Below are 22,239 nucleotides of genomic sequence, written 5' to 3'. Positions count from 1 at the left end.
GCTGAAGACATAAGGGGCAAGGGATAACGGTTCTTGACCGTTATGTCGTTCAAACCTCGATAATCGATACAGGGTCTCAATGAGCCATCTTTCTTCTTCACAAAGAAGAACCCCGCACCGGCAGGAGAGGAAGATGGAGCAATGATCCCAGCCTGTAGCGACTCCGTAAGATACTTCTCTAAAGCCTCTCGTTCAGGAGCAGAAAGAGAGTATAATCTACCGCGGGGAGGCGTGGCACCCGGAAGGAGATCAATGGAACAGTCATAGGGCCGATGAGGCGGGAGGGACACCGCCCGGGCACGACTGAAGACCGCCCGCAAATCGTGGTACTCCTCCGGGACTCCGGACAGATCACCAGGTTCTTCCTGAAACACAGAGGCAGAAGGCACGACAGGAATGGCAGAAACTAAACAATTAACATGACATGAGAGATTCCAAGACAAAATAGTACTCCTGACCCAGTCAATCTGAGGGTTATGTTGGACAAGCCAAGGATGCCCTAAAACAATAGGACAATAGGGAGATCGAAAAATAAGAAAAGAAATAGTCTCTTGGTGGTTTCCCGACACGGTCAGACTCACCGGACTGGTGACACAGCGGACCTCCGCAAGGACCTTACCATCCAAGGAATAGACAGTGGAACCACCCTCCAAATCCACCAGAGGGATGTTATGCTCTCGAGCCCACTCCACATCCATGAAGTTCCCCTCGGCTCCAGAGTCGATCAACGCAGAGCAAGAGATGGAACAACCAGCCCAACGGATGGTAACAGGCAATGTGGTGCGAGACCTTGAAGGAGAGGATGTTACAGCCGCGCTCGCCAGTACTCCTCTGTCTACCGGCGAGCATTGGCTTTTACCGGACAGGAAACAGCAAAATGTCCAGCCGCACCACAGTAAAGGCACAGTCTGTTGGATAAACGGCGTTGTTTCTCACCAGGCTGGAGGCGGATGCCACCCAACTGCATGGGTTCGGGCTCAGACACAGAAGTAGACGGCAGGAGGGGCTCACGAGGTGTGGTGGAAACTCTACGAACCCGTCGTCGCTGATCAAAGCATCGATCCAGGCGAATAGCCAGCTCGATAAGTGGGTCTAGCTCAGCTGGTGATCCCCGAGCGTAAATCTCCTCCTTTAATTCCACATTCAGACCCTCCAAAAAGCGAGCAACTAAAGCTGGTTCATTCCATTCGCAGGTGGTGGAAAGTGTGCGGAATTCTATGGCGAAGTCGGCCACCGATCTTCCTCCTTGGCGAATAGTAGTCAGCATGCGAGAAGCCTCACGTCCAAAAACAGACTGGTCAAAAACCTTGATCATCTCCTCTCTAAAACGATCGAAACTGCTGCAACAGGAGCTGCCTGCCTGCCACAGGGAGGTACCCCACTCACGAGCGCGCCCGGACAGAAGGGAAATGACATAGGCGATGCGGGCGCGATCCTCAGCATAGGTCTGTGGTTGCAGAGAAAAAGTCACCTCACACTGAGTCAAAAAGGCTCTGCACTCTGTCGGTTCCCCAGAGTAACACGGAGGGTTATTAATGCGGGGTTCGGGAAGAGCAGGACGAGAAGAGACCACTGAAGGCTCAGACTGTGCGTGAAGACGCACAGACAGATCATTAACCTGAGCCACCAACCCCTCAACAACTCGTCTTGCTGCTGCTAATTCCTCCTCGTGCCGACCCAGCAGGACACCTTGTACCTCCACCGCAGAGCGAATCGATTCCTCCCTCGCTGGATCCATCGTGGTCGGATTATTCTGTTATGAGGTACGAAACAGAAGACCCAAGAGCGAGGTAGGTACAATCCAGAGACTTTAATGTACAACCAAAAATGCCAGACTCAATAGTTGTGCAAAAATAGAACAGAAATGCTCTCCCGAGGAGGTCAGGAACAAAACAGGAAAAAATAACACAAAAATAATCCGTATGTCTCCGGGAACAATTCCCCTAGATGACAGAGTAATCCACACGGCTCGGGGAGATAGAACAGAGTCCAGTGAACTGACCAATCTCAACAGGTCGCTGGAGGCAGGGTACACAAGGCAAGACAGCTCTAAAAAACAAGACAGGGTAAATCTAAAGCCAGCAGACACGATCTAACTCACAAAATAATCCGACAAGAAACAGAAGGAACAAACGCTAGAAGTAGACAGACTAATTAAGACAAGACGAGAAACAGGTGTCACAGCAAGACAGCGCGAGCGCTGATTGTGACGAGCGACAGGTGAAAACAGGGTTAACGTGTATCAAAGAAAGATGAAGAATAACTCAGTATAAATGTGTGTGTAAAGGGGTAAATGAGAGCGAGAGTGTAAAGGAAGAGATAAGGAGGATACCCAGATCCTGACATTTATAATCATTCTGCCATGTAATGAGACAAAAGAGCAAAATGTTGTGCCATAGAGCTAATCATTTAACAAATACAAACTTACATCCAACTAGCAGAAAGAAGCAACCTAAATCTAACCATACATACATCTTGGACAAATTTCGGTGCATTCCAAATGGGACATATCACACTCTGAAATGCCCTTGGGAAGGGGACACCATACAAAACCTTGCTCCAAATAAATAGAAAATGAGATTGTTTTTATGGCTCCTTTTGCCATGAATTTTAAACGGATACATTTAGATATACAATAGAGGGTAAGCACTGAAGTCACTTTCCAACATCCCGGGACACGCCCCCTTGAGTGCCTGGACACGTTCCCTTGAGTGGTAAAACACACAGCTAAATTTCAAGAATTTCAAAGCGTCACGTTCTGAATCTCCTCCCCAATACAGTATATGCTCACATCTGATCTTTGAAATCCAGTCTCACACAAGATCACCATGAGGGCACCTATTGTTTTACCCATTTCTGTAATAATTTTAATAGGTAATAACAACGTTGATCCTTTACATTTTTCTACTTTCTTTTTAGCTTTAAAATATTCATATAACACAACTGCTTACGGTATATATTGCTTTTCCCCACAGGTGTTGTGTTGTCTAATAAGGTTGATCAGTCTCCTTCTGACATTTTTTGGAGTCCTGGAAGTTCAGCTGAAGTTATCTGTCGCCATCAAATATCTAACTATGACACTATACTTTGGTACCAGCGTTTACAGAAAGACACTGAACTGAAACTTATCGGTTATATATACTTTCAGCAACAAACTCTTGAGGGGACATTTAAGAACCGTTTTAATGTTAGCGGTCATGGAAAAACACATTCCACACTTTCTTTAATCCAGCTGAGGCATTCTGAAGACACTGCTATGTATTATTGTGCTGCTTTTTACCACAGTGGCTCATCCTCTTCTTTCATTAAACAAAAACTCGCCTTTAATAATTCTACAAATGAGAGCAACATTTCACAGCTGCATACAGTACACAACCCACATTTCAAAGCATCGTGCCACATGATGTAGGATACCAGTTTATTTTTTCATTGAATTTTTGCAAAAATAAAAACAGTTTATACTACATACATTTTTTATTTTATAAGTTTAAATTCTTATTGGTTCTACACAATAACACGTTTGCACACCAGAGGGCAGAGCAACTGGTTTTGGTTATGATATCATTTCCTTTCTGACATGATTAAAAATAATCATCTCAAGACTGCTTATGTCTCTAACTTCGGTACCTCTGGACGCAACATGTTCAAACATCTGACCACAGGCTTCTTCCTATTTTTCACTGGTAAGAACATTTATGTAATTTTAAATATTTTAAACAGCAATTTTAAAATATGATTTGTACAGCTGATTAAACCACACGGTGATAATAAAAACACATTGTTTTTTCTTAACAGGTTTTTCAATGAGTTCCCATGTCATACAGACCCCCCGTGACGTATTGTGCAAAATCAACACAGAATCTGTAATTCTTCTGTGTTCTCACAACATTTCCAACTTGAATACTATCCTCTGGTACATGAAGCCACTCAGTGGAGAATTACAGTATATGGGACATACATACAGACAAAATGTCAACACAGAATCCATTTTTCAGGAGAAAATCACATTGTTAGGGATTGGAGCTAACCAAAGTTTTTTGACATTAAAAACAATTTCATCAAATGACAGTGCAGTATATTACTGTGCTGCAACAAAACACAGTGCTGTGGGTTTCCTACACATCTATACAAAAATTGTATCGTAAATTTGTAAATTCACATTCAGTTTCAGAAGATATTATTTAAGAAGTCAATAATGAATGTGAATGACGTAGACAAAATCTAATTGAAATCTAAAGTGTTACCAAATTACCATGTCCACTTTCATAACTTTTGATCAATTTCAGATTGGTCCCTTCTGCCGTGATCTGCATAGTGAAATGGACACTTTTCTGCCTTTGTAATTTGTGTTTTATGTTGATATTTTATGTATTAATAAATAAATTACTTGATGTCTATTGCAACACAGATTCTTTAGAATCCATATTTTAAGGAAAGGCACAAAACTATAATAATAACCAACAAATAAATTTTTTGAAATAATCTAGTTTACTTACTCAAATTCTAATAATATTACTAAAGAGCCGATTTCTGTAGCTAGGAATTTGTTTAGACGATGCATGAGAGGTTCTGTATAAGGGAGTCACCGAGTTTTACTGGTTAGTGCTTTCAAGCATCCTGGTCCACCAGGGGGCAGGACACATGCAACCACATACAAGTACGATTTCAAAACTCAGCTCCACCCTCTTGTTCAATAAATAGAGATGTCCCGCTTACCCATTTGTTGTTGTGTAAACAGGATTCAGGAGTCAGCATGAGTGAAATTGCAGTTCAATGTTTCGTGCTGCAGTGGTTCTTAGGTAAGCCATGTGATTTTACTGGCATGTGCTGTACACATATTCAACGAAACCCAACTGTCTCTCAATTGGCATTACAGGTCTGTCAACGTCTTTAGTTGTTACGCAATCCCCTACTGAGCTTTTATTAGACACTGGAGCAGCCTTAAACATCACCTGCAGTCACCATGACAAAACCTATGACAAAATTTATTGGTACCAGCAGACAAATGAAAAAAGTCTTGAGCTCCTTGGCTTGCTTTCCTTCAAACAGCAAACCGTTGACAAAGTAGGTTTTGACCTAGCCGGAGATGCGGAGAGTGAGGGTTACCTGCTTGTGTCCTCTGTTGAAGCTAAACACACTGCTGTATATTTCTGTGCTGTGAGTACTGCACAGTGCTGCGGATCTACGTGAGCCTGTGCTCAAAACCCCTCCCACTTCACGTGACATATCTGCACCTGGGTTGATAACCCAGTCAAATAAGGTGAATAACAGTCACTGAATCCTGTTTCCGAGATAAATGAGCTATAACCTCTTATGGCCGCAGTAGAGGATAACATAACAATTTAGAGAAGCAATCTTGCAATCCTAATTTCTTTGTGGCTTTTGAACATCATTAAACATGACCAGAGTGATCATTTTGACGATAATCACTACTTCCTGTTTAATAAGTAAGTACATTTAGTGCTTTTGTTAAACAGTAAACATGCAAAGATGAACAACTCACCTTCTTGTAGTTTTTGTGTTCTCTTCACCTGTCATAAAGCAGTCGCCTGAACATCTCCTACTGACAGCGGAACAGAAACAGGCAAAGCTATCCTGTCATCATGGGGATAGCAACTATCCATACATGTACTGGTATCAGCAGAAGGTCAATAGCGTTTCTTTAGAGCTTATTGGAATGCTTCAGTATGGAGCTCCAACACATGAAGAGAAATTCAAACCACGGTTCAACATCACAGGACATGCTACACAGAATGGATTTCTAGTCATATCCAGCATATCCACTGAAGATAGTGCAGTCTATTTCTGCGCAGCCAGTGAACACAGTCATACACTTTCCGTCAAGCCTTGACAAAAACTGTTGACTACACACCTGCTCTATAAAAAAAGTTATCAAAAAAGCCACAAATCAACTTTGCATTATTTCAATGTATAAACAAAACAAAAAAACCCTCGGACTTTGATCAAAACCTACAGCAACATAAGCTGAGTAGTACAACAATGATTCAATACTAAGTCTGACTATAAATCTTACACCCTGATATCAGATAAAGAAACTTTCTGAGGCATGATACAAAAGCTTATTACAAACAACTAAATCCGTACTTCTCTGACAAATGTGCAATTGTGCTGGTTCTCAATTTAACTATTTGGACTGCCTTTTCATCTGGAAAGGATCTCATATTAATTCATAACTCTTCAACTTGCATGCATCAGCGTTGCAAATGTTTTCATCCATATCAATCATTGCAACTCAACGTTGGAACAAATCCTGTTTTTACTGGCACCAACGACTTGGTCAGAAATGTCCTCCTGATCCTCCGTCTCAGAGTCTTCAGGTGCTTGCTTCTCAGATGAGGCATCCGGTGCTGGTCGGGGAAGGCTGTTTCAATGTTGAAGGTTTGTTCTTCACCTTGAAGGGATTGAGTCATTCAATCTACAGTAAGAACACAAGGTGGTGAATAAGCATAAATGGTGACAGCACATGCAACTGCTGAAACTGTCCCTGTGTCACCAACAACTCAGACAGGAGATCACTGAGATGACTGTATCTGACATTGTCACCATTTTGAGTGAAGCCAACAAAGCTCATGAAGGCCATCACTAGTACAGGTTGATTTTTCGAATATCCTCTTGGCCAGCGCTTCAGACAAGTTTCAAACCACGGCATTCCCAACTGACTCCCAAATGTATGGGGATAGCCGAATCCCTTGCGATCCACCAGCTTTCTTGCTAAATTAGATCAGCATCTGCAGTTGACAAAAATCGGCCAAAAACCCCACTCCATAGAAGACATTTCTAGAAGACTCTAAGCACCCTGAAAACCGTCCTGTCCATCACAGAATGGCACTAACATTGGAAAGCGTTGAAGCACAATGTCGATACTGTCCACATTGTTGAAGTTCCTGGGCATTAGTTAGGAAGTCTGTTTGAAGACACCTTTGATCCTGGCATCACAATGACAGCGCTCTTCCTACAAACATCGGACATGAAGTCTATGTACCAATGGGCCTGCTGCAAAGTGGACCTGCTGTGCTTAAAGCCATGACTGTCACAAGTAATCACCACCCTGCTTACTGGATGTTTGGTCCAGCTGCAAGAAATTTTGAACAGAAGGCTTCTATACACCACTTTTGATAAATCGAAACTTGTCTTTGATTTCAATGCTGTTATAATTAATATTTAAATGAAAATTGGAAGTGTAAGACATTGAGAAGGCTGAGAACATTCCTACCTCATTCTGAAGGCCCTGGCGTGACCACATGACATTGACATCAGATCTTGGAAACATGTGCTCATATCCAGTGCATTTTCATCTTTCTGGCCAAACTTGACCAGAGTTAGATATCAGGTACATATTATCATCCATCTCAAGGAAAGCACCCATGAACAACTCCAGGAAAAAGGGCTTGTCTTTCTCCAGGACACACATTTGATCTTCATGATGCTTGGGCACTTCAAGTCCTTCGGAGGAATGTCTCTGGGCCTCTGAAGATAGCATTTATAAGGTGATAGCCTTGGCCTTCACAGCCACCTTGCTGTTAAAGATGGGGTTCTGCCAAGTTGGATGTGACACAGGTAAATTTAAATAAGAACCCACCGAAACCAAACACATCCATAACTTTGGTGGAGTGCACTGAAGCCTTGATGACTAGACTCTTTGAGTGGCTGATGATTCTTAAAGAGGTACCAGTGGTTCTGCAGATTTGCCTGGATCACTTTGCCTATGAACTAGTAGTTCACACAAAATTTGACACATGTCAGTTCATAAAACTCAACAACGACTCCGTCCATATCACAGCTGTTCTTCACACTTTTCGAATCCTCGGACAGTACCACAGGCAAAATAACATACTGTATAGCTCTTCCCTCAGAAACCCTTCACACTGAAGTAATTCTTAAATGCAATGGCGGGACTGTCACTGTTCGTCACAGAAATGATACATGTTTAGCTGAAACACAAGGAAACAAGAATTAAGCTAAATAACAAGCAAACCCGCTTGCACAGAACACTGTAAAAATGTGGTCATCATTCACTTACACTCATATAACCCCTGTATCTGTTTTTAAACGTTTTCTTCTTACAATCTTCGATCACACTTGATTAATTCTCGCTATTAAAAAAACATTAACTATGACTTTTGCCTCAATAAACTCTTAATTTCTTGCTAATTAATAGTAAGTAAGGTATCTGTTAGGTTTAGAATTTTATAGTTTTATTAAATTAACACTGCATATAGGAATGTATAGTCTGTCTGATATTTGACCTGTGTTTTGACTTGCTTAACCTTATATGTTTTGTTTATAGTCAATATGTTTTCTTGTACAGCTGCTTTGTAACAATGAACAGTTTAAAAAGCGCTATATATATAAAGTTGATAGTTTAAAGGGATTGTTCACCCAAAAATGAAAATTATGTCATTAGTCAACCTTTGTCATTTCAAACATGTCGAACATGTCAAAACATGACTACTGCAGAACACGAAAGAAGATATTTTGTTGTTAACCAAACGATGGAAGTAATCATTGACTTGTGTCTGTTATTGGGTTTACCAACATTCTACAACATATCTTCTTTTGAGGACAAGAGGGTGAGTAAACATTGACAATATTTTTCTTTTGGGTGAACTATTCCTTTAAAGGAATCCTATTATGTGCAATGATGCTGTTGAGCATATACAATCTGCAAAGCAATAAAGAACAGAGCCCAATTTACAGAATAATCCTTTTAACTTCTTCAGCGTGTCATACAAGAGTGCCAAAGCCCAGCAGGTTTATCTACATATTAAATATACCTGAACCAAACGCCAAAGCAGTTGTAGTTGGAGTTATGCTCTGCTTGAGTATATTTCATTAAAAAGGCAAAACATATAAATGTCATCTAAAGTTGTGGCTACTTAAGCACATGACCAAGGAGTAGAATCAAAACTTTTAATAAATCCACAAGGAAAGGCACAGGTTATCACAAGTATAATAACAACCACAACATAAACAATACTGAAAAAGTTACAAGGCTACTGGGCTTAAATAACATGGAAATCATAATCAAGGGAACCAGAAACAGGTGTTTACAACAAGCACACCCTGATGATGTTTACAAGCTTGTGTTGTAATGAATCAGTAGTTGTCATCATCGTAGAGTCTACGGTATATACATCCATGTCACGCAGTGTGATCTGTCATGACCTTATAAGACAAAATATATGAAGGCTGAAGATTAAACCAAAAGAGAACAGAATATTGATGGCTTATTTTTTAATCATTAGATGCTGTACTCATTCAGAAGATGTGTAACAGCACGCACTACTGTATAACAGTAAAAACATGGAACTTGTCAATGGTAGGGAAGCATTGTGTTATATGCTGGGAAATCGCATCAATGGCAGGAAAAGGTTAAATAATTTCTGCTCAAAGTACCTTTTACACAAGGTTAAGCTGCTGTTGTTGCCATGTTGAAGAGACACCTCCATTCTAAACTTTGTTCTGCTTTCCTAATAAGGAATGACCTAAAAAGTATAGAATCTTCTATATAACTTACACAAACCCACACTCAACAAGCCCTCCCTCATCATGTGACACATCTGTTCTTGGGTTGGCAACCCAGTCAAATGAGTTGAGCAAGAGTTTCTACCTCCCATTTCATATGACCCCGGAAGAAACAAACAAATACTGAAACCAATTTCTTCTCTTTTAGTCTTTATTTCATCTTTTGCTTTGGTGTAAAAGTATAAGCATGACCAGAACGGTTATTTTAACCATAATACCTCCTTTCTGGTTAACAAGTAAGTTTCTTCAGTTCCAAACTGAGTTCATTTGTTTACATGCATAGATGTGCACTCCTGTTCACCGTTTTGTAGTTTGTGTTGTCTCTTCTCCCATCATACAGCAGTCTCCTGAACATCTTCTGGTGAAAGTAGATCAGAGTGAGGCAAAGCTACATTGTCGTCATGGTGACAACGACTATCCATACATGTACTGGTATCAGCAGACCAGCAGCGGTGGTTCTTTGGAGCTTATTGGAATGCTCCAGTATTCAGAACCCTCACATTTTAAAACAAGGTTCAGCATCAAAGGACATGCTAAAGAGGATGCATTTCTCTTCATATACAACATATCTAGTGAGTATAGAGCAGTGTATTACTGTGCAGCAAGTCGACACAGTGATCCAGTTTCCCAATGCCCTTGACAACAAAACTGACAATATTGCACCTGTTCATATTTAAAACATAAAAAGCTGAATTTAACACCTAGAGGGCACTGGAGGGATCATTGTTTAAATGAGGGGTTTAGAGAAAGTAATATTTTTTGTTTACACTAAGATCATGTACGATGTCCTATATTCTAGAGAAAATTATATTAATCTTATTGCCTCAGCTAATCTGCTGTGCCAATATCTTTTGCCATTTGGGTTGCATCTACATACCATAAAGAGTCTCTTTCATTTTATATTTTTTTGTTTACTTTTATCTTTGAATTGGATTAAATATTAATAATAAAATATTAATAATAAATATAGAAATCTATGCAATTGCATAAAATTCAAAAATTATTTCTCACTGTAAGACTATAAATGAACTGTCTAAAATCTTAATTTAAATTAATGCACTTTGGGAAAATAAAAAGATCAACAAGCCGCATATTTGTATTTTACTTCCTTTAACATCAATTTTATTTTTTGCTTTTCAAACAGTTGGCACATTAAAAGGCCTTGTGGCTGATTCAAGATACTGTACTGATATTATTCATAATAAAAAAACTACTATCGGCCCAATAATTCAAACACTGTTATCAAGCATTTCAGGTCTTTAACCAGAAGACACCCAGTTCCAGGCAATTCAGTCATTGCCTGACTTTGGCAAATGTACCCACTTACCCCTCCCTCATCAGACACATCTGCACTTAAATAGACAACCCAGTCAAATGAGGTGAACGACAACCTCTTCCTCCTGATAGTTTCATTGAGATATAGAATAGTGATATTTGTAACAGTAGACGGAAGAAACGTCTAGTACTAATTCATTATGATCACAGCAATTGCTATAGTCACATCTTTCTGGTCAACAGGTCAGTATCTTTAGTGAAAAGTCATTTAGGATGTCCGTTTATTTACTGATGTGTCCTTCTCACTCACCTTCTTGTAGTTTTTGTGATATCTTCTCCTATCATACAGCAGTCTCCCGAACATCTTTTACTAAAAGAAAAGGAGAAAGAGGCAAAACTGCGTTGTCATCATGGGGATAGCAACTATCAATACATGTTCTGGTATCAGCAAAAGAACAAAGTTGGTTCTTTAGAGCTTATTGGAATGCTTTCATATGATGCACATTATCCCGAAGAGAAATTCAAATCACGGTTCAACATCACAGGACATGCTGCACGCGATGCATTTCTAGTCATATCCAACATATCTAGTGAAGACACTGCAATGTATTTCTGTGCAGCTAGTCTGCACAGTCATACAGTTTTCCATACCACTTGACAAAAAACGGTTTACATTGCACCTGTTCACATAAAAAACTAAAAGCAGCAAATGGTTTAGCAAGTACAGGGAACAGGATGTAACATTGAATAAATGGGGGGTTTAGAGACAAACGCATCACCAAAGTGACAATTTGGATATTTTTACCCTCATGTTCTATTTTCTAGAGAAAATGAGATTCACTTCTGATATAAATCAAAATTTCTGAAAGTGATAATGTTATTTTAATATTTTATTCTCTGGTGTTAATACGTTTTTCAGTTGAAGCATGCATCAAAGAAGTGACTTGACTTCAAGTAGACAGTAGTCAATTGCTCACCATTTTAAACTGTAAAGTTTCAAAATTCTGACGATCCAGCATGGCCCGAGGAACCCGTAGGCACTGGGTTTTCGTGATCCATAGGTGGCTCAGTTCCCAAATTTGTCACGGACCCCAAGTGAGAGGCATACCAGGTTTTGTACCGATAGATCGGAGAATGGCTGACAGACAGTTTCAGATCCATTTTGGGTCAACTTCGAAATAGCTTTTGAACAACGACTAAAATCTTAATAATGTACCGTCATGTCTGTGCGGCTCAATACTGTACTTATCAAGATGGCCGCTCCTGTAATGGGCAGAGCCTTTATGTAATGCATTAAATGCGAAGAGCGTGAAGAGTGGAATGACATGCGTGAAGTAGAATTACTGTAGACCAATGGGTTCAAAAGTAACAGCCGTTTGAAAGGTTGAAATTTATACAATTTTTATTTAACATTTAAAACATTTGGCACATTAGAAGGCCTTGTGGCTGGTTACTGACATTACAGTAATAATATTTTTTTAAAGTCCAGCCCTTTGCAATAAATTACCCCTTGGGTTATCATGTATTTCATGACTTTCCCATAAGACACGGCTGTCTAGGCAAACCAGTCAGAGTTGAACATTGCCTGGCTTATGCAAACGTACTCAATAAACCCTCCCTCATCGTGACACATCTGTGCACAAGTTGACAACCCAGTCAAATGAGGTGCACAACAATCTCATCCTCCTGATAGTTTGTAGAGATATAAATTAGTGATATTAGTAACAGAAGAATAACTCACTAGTACTCATTTACCTATTAAGTATGATCACAACATTCGCCATCGTCACATCTTTCTGGTCAACAGGTAAGTAGTGAAAAGTAATTTAGGATGTCCATTTATGTACTGATGTGTCCTTCTCACTCACCTTCTTGTAGTTTTTGTGATATCTTCTCCTATCATACAGCAGTCTCCCGAACATCTTTTACTGAAAGAAAAGGAGAAAGAGGCAAAGCTACGTTGTCATCATGGGGATAGCAACTATCAATACATGTACTGGTATCAGCAAAAGAACAAAGTTGGTTCTTTAGATCTCATCGGTATGCTTAGAGTTGAAGCACCTTCTACTGAAGAGAAATTTAAATCACGGTTCAACATCACAGGACATGCTGCACGGGATGCATTTCTAGTCATATCCAACATATCTAGTGAAGACACTGCAATGTATTTCTGTGCAGCTAGTCTGCACAGTCATACAGTTTTCCATACCCCTTGACAAAAAACGGTTTGCTAGGCACCTGTTCCAGAACAAGGGGGGTGGGGCACTATTTGTTATACAATAAAACGGAATAAGGACTCCAAATCACGCATATTTCAGTTGCAGTCCGGATCTTATACAGCAGGTGAAAACTCTCTTACAGGGTTGGGCTTAAACTTCGATCCCCAATCACAGATGAGAACACTTCACAAGCCTTCTAATGTCTTAAAGCTATGCCTTCATTGAATCATTTAAGCTTGACTGAGGATTTTATTGTATAACCAATTTTACTCTCAACCAAACAGCTATTGCAGACAAGAATGATGCTGTTCATTTTGATATTTCCCTTTCTCTGGTTCACAGGTAACATCAGGCATTCTTTCTTTCTTTCTTTCTTTCTTTCTTTCTTTCTTTCTTTCTAAAATATATATTATTTATTTAGTAATAAAAAAAATTCCTGTCTCCACTGAAGAAATCACTCTAGCATCTATTACTCAACCTGCTGCAAAGACTGCATATCTGAAACAAAGTTTGAACATCACTTGCTCCCACACTTTCGAAAACTACTACTATCTTTACTGGTTTCAACAAACAACTCAAGAAAAATCCTTGAAACTGCTTGGCTATCTATACACAACAACATTTAATTCTGAAACTGGATTTGAACGCTTTCGAATATATGGCAAAGCACAAAGCCATGGTACATTACAGATCACAGCGATACATTCAGAAGACACAGCTGTGTATTTCTGTGCCGTGAGTGACACAGTGCACCGGTACCCTTTTTTGTACAACATAAACACATCTCATAGACTTTTAATAAGAGCTCCAACAGTACAACAGTAGGCAAGAATATTCGCTGTTTACATTTTTTAGGTCAGATAATGCTTAACCACAGTAGCGTTTTTAGGCACGGGCGGGCTCTAGTAGGGCGGTTTATTTACATTTAGTCATTTAGCAGACGCGTTTTTATCCAAAGCGACTTACAGAGAGTTCGAGGAGCAATAATATGTCATACAAAGAGAGCAGTACAATAGGTGCTAATACAAAGTTAGTTTCAACAAAAGCTAGACCACTATCTGTTGAGAGAAGAGTGTTAGTGTACGATTTATTTATTTATTTATTTTTATTTGTCTGTCAGGTATCCGCCGAAGATGTGCGTTATTTGGAAGAAATTATTATGACTTAGGGAGATGCAGAAGCCCCTCCCATGACGCGAATTCAAATAGTGGGCTAAAGTCAGTCACACACCACCTCGACTTTCTTCCAAATAACGCACATTTTATCCATAATGCAATGAATACAGGCCTATAGTTCCTCCACGTTTGAGTTTTTCTGAATTGTGTGAAATGGCTAATAAAAAATAAGTAATACAAAACGATTATGGCTGTGACTCGTTTCCTGAGTGACAGTGTTGGGGCGGGGGAAATCTGTTGATTGTCGAGTTCCAAATAAACAGAGATGGACAGGAAAAAGTCAAAACCATCAGGTGCACAAAAAAACTGATTTGTGCAATTGAGAAATATAGTTTTGTCTTTCACTTATGTTGTTATAAAAAATATGACGGTTTGTCATCATTTTGTGTGTGTTTTATTTTTATTTATACATTTTTCTGGGAGAGGGTGGGGGGGCGCTCAAAGGTGGTCTCGCCCGGGGTGCAATTCAATATAGAACCGCCACTGCTTAACCTGTTGTAAAATGTTGTACTGTACAAAGCCTTTTCTTTTAAATTAATACATTTAAAAAGAGATTTGTTCTAGCTAAGCAAGCATTTGAGCTAAACTAAAATTGTGTATGTGGTGAATCATTAAGGGATCGGTAAGGGATCATGTGCAGTCAGCTGGTTGTTATCTCAAGGATAAACAAACGGTGTGATCAGATCTTGTATCACACTGAATGGGTTTATTCGTAGTAACAGCCGGCTGTCTTTACATTATCTCGCTTATTACACAGCGAGTTTCCACATAAGTTATTGAAGATAAAATATTGATTTGATATATTTTATAAGACCCTCCTTTCAAGTTTCGGTTTTAAGGTAAGACACGACATTCAAATGCTACAAACACGCAATTTGGTTGAATCATTTGCACATAAAACATCATATATGTTATAAAAAGGCATGTTTATTTTTTTTTTTTGTGTAATATTAAATGCACTTGTCAAAATTATTAGCAAATTCAGGTTACCAAATGTCATCAGTTTTGAGCAGTTGATCATGCCTTGACAGGACTGGCCAATCAGAATCAAGTATTCCTGTGTAACTCAAAGCGTTAAAGATAAACCGTATATGTTTTGTGCCACAAGCAAAATTGTTACCAAAACCTACTCCCCATCAGTCTGATTAAAAATAAACAAACCCAACAGTATCTACTTATTCTTGGTTGTTTTAGCCCAAACTTTGTTGGTTAAATATTGCCATTGTTATTTTTATTAATCGTTTATTTATTTAGAGCCCAACAGTTTGGGATTTCTCTTTTTGACACAACCCAAAATAATCCAATGTTTTATAATTTTTATTATTGTTTCATATTGTAGCTAGCTACCATCTGCTGGCATCAGTATGTTGGAACACTCCCCTGTTTTTGTTTCACCAGTGCCCTGTCTGTGATGCAGAAGTGTTTTGGGGTGTTGCTGACAACAGGGGGAGGTGTAATTCAAGTGTGTAAACTTCGAGAAGGTGCCGTGTCTAATCGTTGCCAGAGTGCTAAATATTCTTCTCTTTAAGCCCTAATTTTAAAAGAATGTATGTATTCTATGGACTTTATTTGTGGACACTTTTCTTCATCCTATTTACACGTATGGCATTCTTGAATTTTTTTATTATAGATCACTCTTTTGATCAAATAATTAAAATATAACTCTTTACTTTATTCTGACAGATCTGTCAGACTGTGTTGTGTTTGAGCAGACTTTGTCACTGTTGAAAAACCCAACGGAGAAGGCTGTTATGACCTGCAGTCATAATGACAGAAACCTGGATGTCATGTTATGGTATAGACAAATCAATACGTCTTTGGCCCTGATCGGCTATGGCTATGAAAAGTCTGATCCAGTTTATGAACCCGGAATGCAAAATAAATTTGAAATGACTCGGAAAGACACAGTGACAGGAGGTCTGGTCATCTCTGACCTCATTTTGTCAGATTCGGCTGTCTATTACTGTGCTGCTAAAAGCCACAGTGTTACAGTCTCAATTGCTTAGATGCCTAAAAACTGAAGCATTAGAACAGGAAATACACATAAAAGCATCGACATTTGTGGTTTAAAAATGAAAGACATGTTTTTAATATGATTGAAAAGCTGAGTACTTAAAATTTGACACTACTAAAACTGCAAATACATATTCTTGATTCTTCAGTTTAAATAAATTAATAAAAAATTATCATACTATAATGAATGACTGTACTAATGATTTACTATTGCATTTATTTATTTACATTTTTCATAATAAGATATGAATATTATTATTACTTACATTATTATTATATTACTACATTATACAATAATTGCTAAATGAATGTAGAGGTAATCATTTCAAAACTGCTAGGTAATAAATGTGCATAATTAAAACTAATGATTATGCAAAAGGGCGTAATTTACAAATAGAAACTCTCCTTTATCAACCCCAACTCATATCATCTAGATTTTACAGAGGAAAAATGTAAATGGCCCTCTCTCTCCTCCTGTTCACATCGTTGCTTTTTCTTAAAGGTGTTAACATTGGACATCTTGACCAGACTGTGATTGCATGGTTTTATCATTCATTTGATTTCTGTAAGATAACAACTAGCTGTTGTCTTACCAGCAGATTCCAGTGATGGTGTGTTTGATCACCCAATGGCCAAGGTACATATCCAGTCATCCAGGCTCTTCTGTGAAAATGTTATCAGAATGACACAGACTATGACTACAAATAGTGGTACAGGCAAAGGTGAAGGGCCAGTGCTTATTATTACCCCTTATGAGAAGGGTTTTGAGACTGGCTTCAAAGCATCAGGTACAAAGAAATGGTCTCTGGAGGTTGATGTTAAGGAGGGGAGTGATGCGTTGTATTTGGGTGCTGCTAGACTAGGCAAAAAACTAAATGACAAAAATATTTTAAGATGCCACAGGGCAATAACACCTGCATGTTTCAACCATAAATTAATGAAGAATTGTTGCAAGTATTGGAAGAATATTGAAATCTGAAAGGAACGAGAATAACTGTTTTGCTTTTGTATGTAAAATAAAGAAGTCCAAATAAATTGTGAATAACTTGTTTTTATTGGACAACTTTGGGTGGTTGTGGATTTAGCATGGTTGGCACCTATTACATGGCCTTCCTCTTCTGCACACAAACAGTTCAAACTTTTGAATAATTGTCACATTAAGACAACACACCATTTTCAATCACAATAACTTTCTAAAAATCACAGGTGTCAGTGGTGGAAAAGGACATCAGGCTCAAAGACAGAAGGTCTTTATTTAAATGCATGAGAAATATATTCTTTGAAATGAATGATGACAGTTTTAATGATCTTCTGTGGTACCAGGGGACCGAGCAAACGCAACGACCAACGAGATGAAGATGGATGTTCCAGGAGCTGGTTTCAGGTGAAAGTGGTTGACGGACTTGGGATCGCATATAAAGCAGTTTTCTCATGCATTGAGTCCTAGACATTTGAATCTATTTACTGTCATTGTTTGGATACAAGTGAGCAGGTTATTAAAAAGGTCTCGAAGAGCTACAATGGAGATGCTCTATGATCATGGTGTGCTGGTTTATTTTATAAACTCTTTAACCACGAGCTCATACATAAAACAATACCCTTCCCCAAACATATCAAGTTTCTTTGACATACAGTACTGTCAGCAGGGGGAGGTGTGACTGTTTAATTCAGTACTGGATTGGTCTCTTTAGTCTTTTACTAAATGATTTTGGCTGTGTTGCCTATAGAGTCTTTCTACTTCCTACAAATACACAATGTTTAGAGGATTTGGATTGTGGATATTTGTCTCATTGTATATGGGTATGAAGTCTGGTTTCAGATCACATCAGTTTATTATCATTACGTGTTTTTTTCACCTTTTGAAGTAATGTCTCAACCTTTTTCCACAGGTATGGCGGCAAAATCTGTGGATATTAAGCAGAAGTCAGACTTATTAGCTAAAAAGAGTGACACAACAGAGATCAAATGTAGCCATAATGACAACAGCATGCAATTGATGTTATGGTACCAACAGAAGGGTACAGCCATGAACCTAATTGTGTACATTTATGGTGCAGAAGGAAAACCTGTTTATGAGGATGACCTGGAAAACCATTTCCAAATGAAAAGACAAGACATATTCAATGGAGCTCTGACAATCTCTGATCTCCGTCTGTCAGACTCGGCTGTCTATTACTGTGCTGTCAGTATGCACAGTGCTGCAGTCTTCATTACATCACTGACTAAAAACAAAAGCAGGAAATACACAAAGGTTACCTCACATCAGTGTAATGCAATATTACAATGACAGCTGGTTCCTAATCTGATAAAGGAAACATAGAAAGGCTGGATTTCTCTATAAAACATTTTTACAAAAGGTTGCTGTCAAATATTGTGTAAAACATATGAACGTTGTTCCTCTTACTTAACTTTGATGTTAAACATGAATTAAAGGGGATGTCAAGTCAAGTCAGCTTTTTTTATAAAGCGCTTTTCACAATTTTCATTGTAACTTGCAAGTCAAAACACAGGTCAAATATCAGACAGACTATAAATTCCTATGTAGATGGTGGCAAGGAACCCAAAACTCCATTAGATGAGAAAAAAACCTCAGAGGGAAACCAGGCCTAACCAGGGGATTCCAGTTCCCGTCTGGCAAAAGCTGCAGCCTCTGCACAAGCTCGACAGTGCTTGCACAACAAGGCAAAATAAAATAAAAAATTAGATTTAAGATTATCGTTAATAATTTTGTAGAGTCGCCATGTCCTTTGTCCAGCTCTATCATCACAGCATTTGTCAGGTCTGGGCATAGACTACGTCCTGCCCTCTCTGGTAACCTTGTACTGCGTCCTGCCCGCTCTGGTAACCTTGGACTGCGTCCTGCCCGCTCTGGTAACCTTGGAACCTTGGATTAATTTAAATACATGCATGTTTAATGACAGTATGTGGGCACACTGCTAGACCCACCTTGGCAGCAAATATGCTAAGACGCTTTGTTTAACTTGCTGTGCCAAAACGGAATGAAGTTTAATTTTTGAATGAACTCTGAATGAGCCAGGTGGAATGGATTTGAGGAAGCAGCAGCATGGACGTCAATGCTGTAGAGATTAGTTTATTAGGGCATTCCTCAAGTGAAATGGATTTGACGGAGGGCGCTCTGAAAAGTGAACGACATAATATGCGCTAAATTTGAGATGGTAAAAGTGAATTGGTCCAATATCATTGGTCTTAAAAGGTGGGTGGGTCCTTTCCGGTTTTGTGTGCAGTATGCATCAGGTTGTTCACAAACACACCCGGGCGTTCCATTTGTGTGCCATCTGAGAGAGAGAGAGAGAGAGAGAGAGAGAGAGAGAAAGAGAGAGAGAGAGAGAAAGAAAGAGAGAGAGAGAGAGAGAGAGAGGAGAGAGAGAGAGAGAGAGAGAGAGAGAGAGAGAGAGAGAGAGAGAGAGAGAGAGAGAGAGAGAGAGAGAGGAGAGAGAGAGAGAGAGAGAGAGAGAGAGAGAGAGAGAGAGGAAGAGAGAGAGAGAGAGAGAGAGAGAGAGAGAGAGAGAGAGACTACTCGTAAGCTTTCTCTCTCACCTTGTTTTTTGGCTGTGTGACAGAGAGCTGTCTTTCAAGCCATAAATTACAAATATGTTCAAAACTGCATATCGAGTGTACATATTTTTCTTTTTTTTAGGTATTGATCTTTTCAACAGTAACTTGACACATTGATCATTTCGTTAATCATTACCAGGAATGTGTTACTGTATGTCTTTCAAAGTCTCATTTTGTTTCACAGGGAAAATCAGATGTGTTCATGTTCAGCAGGAATTGGAGTTATTTGCTGATGAGAATGGCCAAACAGAGATAAAATGTAGTCATAATGACAACAGCATGATAAACATGTTATGGTATCAGCAGAAGAATACTGCCATGGATCTAATTGTCTTCAGTTATGGTGCAACAAGTGACCCCAGCTATGAGAAGGGATTCACAGTGAGGTTTCAACTGAAGAGACAGGACACGCTGAATGCAGCTTTGGTCATTTCCAATCTCAATCTTTCAGACTCTGCTGTATATTACTGTGCTGTCAGTATGCACAGTGCTCCAGTTTTTATTACCTGCATGACTAAAACCCAATGCACAAAATTCACAGGAAATACACATAAATGCAACCCACCATCTGTGGTATTCAATGTTAATATGACACCTGGGATATTAAACTTTCTACATTTACCGTAGGGGCTTGAGCTTCCTCTTAATGGTTAATAGAACAGTCAGAATATGTTCCTCTTTTCCCAAAACTAGTGAGTTTCCTATACAGACGTAGTAAAATTGCATGAAAACATAAAGCGGTCACTTGCAAGATTCCATGTTCAGTTGGTATGGTACTTATGAAGACATCATGCAGCATGCATGTGAAAGTCATTTCCACCAATACTTGAGCAACAAAAGGGGTGTGTCTTCTACAATATTCAATTATAATGAACTAAGCTTCTGAGAACAGTTCATAGAGTTCAGGGTAACTACTAATGGCACATCTTCTTCTATTCACATTGCTTTTTCTTACAGGTTATTATCTTAAACTAAAAAAAGAAACTGACAATGCTTACCGAACCTTACCTGATTTTGTCAATGTTTTATTGTATTTCAGATTTTAGTGATGGTGTGTTGATCACCCAATGGCCGAAGGACATCATCAGTTTCCCAGGCTCTACAGTGGAAATGCACTGTTATCAGAACGATACAAACTATGACTACAAATACTGGTACAGGCAACGAGATGATGAAGGTCCAGTGCTTATCGCAAGCTATGTTGTTAAAACTCCAACATATGAAAAAGATTTTGGGACTGGCTTTACTGCATCGGGCTCAGAAACAAAGAAATGGACCCTGATGGTAGAGGTTAAGAAAGAAAGTGATGCTGTGTATCTGTGTGCTGCTAGTTTACACAATGACTGATATCTATTAATTGTATGACATAAAACCTGCAATCACACCTGCCACAACCACGAATAATCCTAGTCTGCGTGTAATGTGATGTGTAATGTCTACGTCTTTATCAGTCAATGTGTAATGGAACAGTGCATTTATGCGTATCTAATAACTGTGTTCTTCTACAGTGTTACAATTGAATGTTTGTTTTGATGTGATACAGTCAATAGACAGTGACAACGGAGTTTAAATTTGTATCAATTTAACTTGTATTATACATCAAACAGTACATACAATATATAAAGCTGCCCAACAATGAAATAGTTAAATAAAGTATCTGGCAACTGCGGGGTAGACCTTTCGAGTATTCAGAATCGAGTATTCAGACAGACCATGTTATAAGGTTGTGTTATAAATGTAAGGAGGTCATATCTGTATTAGCTGCATTTGAATGCAAATGTGACAGCTTACCCCAAAGCGTCCGATGCTTTAATCTTCAGCAATGAGGATCTTGACCTTCCGGACTCTCGCAGCTTCACTAGACAGAGACGCACACAGTGCAGGTGATTCACGCATCTCTCTCTCTCGCTCTCTCTTTCTCTCTATCTCTCTCTCTCTCATCTCTCTCTCTCTCTCTCTCTCTCTCTCTATCTCTCTCTCTCTCTCTCTCTCTCTCTCTCAAATACGTGTAATGCGTAAAATGCATGCAGTCCTATCGCTCAACTTTTCTGTGTGAAATTTGTGTGGATGGAGTGCGAGAATGAATGAGCCATACCTGACAAAAATGACCATCATTTTCACCTGTCTGATCAAAAATTGCACTGGTAACATCAACAACAGCTTTAACTTTTTTTAAATTAAATAAATAGTTTTACTGCGTTTAATATTCAACATTTTCCTGACTGGTTTATAGACACCTTTAAGAAAATGTGTGAGTTTAAGGCCAACAGGGGGAGACGTAACTCTTGTATCGGAACACTGGCAATGACTGTCAATAACCGTTACAGGATATTACATTCTTTAAAACTCTCTATATGCGTTTGTTTCTCTTCTATCCGTAACATCTCTCAGTTTGTAACTCATCTGATAAAAAGTGTTCAGAGAATGTGTAATAC

At 39.0% G+C, this 22,239-nt stretch overlaps 1 long non-coding RNA gene across 1 annotated transcript; it reads right to left on the bottom strand.

Annotated features, from left to right (window-relative positions):
• Positions 1 to 17,261: 17,261 nt before the first annotated feature.
• On the bottom strand, positions 17,262 to 21,723 carry LOC306895703. Its single transcript, XR_013786835.1, has 3 exons — positions 21,596 to 21,723; positions 20,813 to 20,903; positions 17,262 to 19,524 (listed from the first exon to the last, which is right to left on the bottom strand). It is a non-coding gene; the product is annotated as an uncharacterized lncRNA (long non-coding RNA).
• Between the last annotated feature and the right edge of the window lie 516 nt (positions 21,724 to 22,239).

The sequence above is a fragment of the Barbatula barbatula genome, assembly GCF_947034865.1.
Source record: "Barbatula barbatula genome assembly, chromosome: 6".
NCBI lineage: Eukaryota > Metazoa > Chordata > Actinopteri > Cypriniformes > Nemacheilidae > Barbatula > Barbatula barbatula.
The sequence above is the reverse complement of the archived record's forward strand: the minus strand, read 5'-3'. Positions and strand labels throughout refer to the sequence as shown.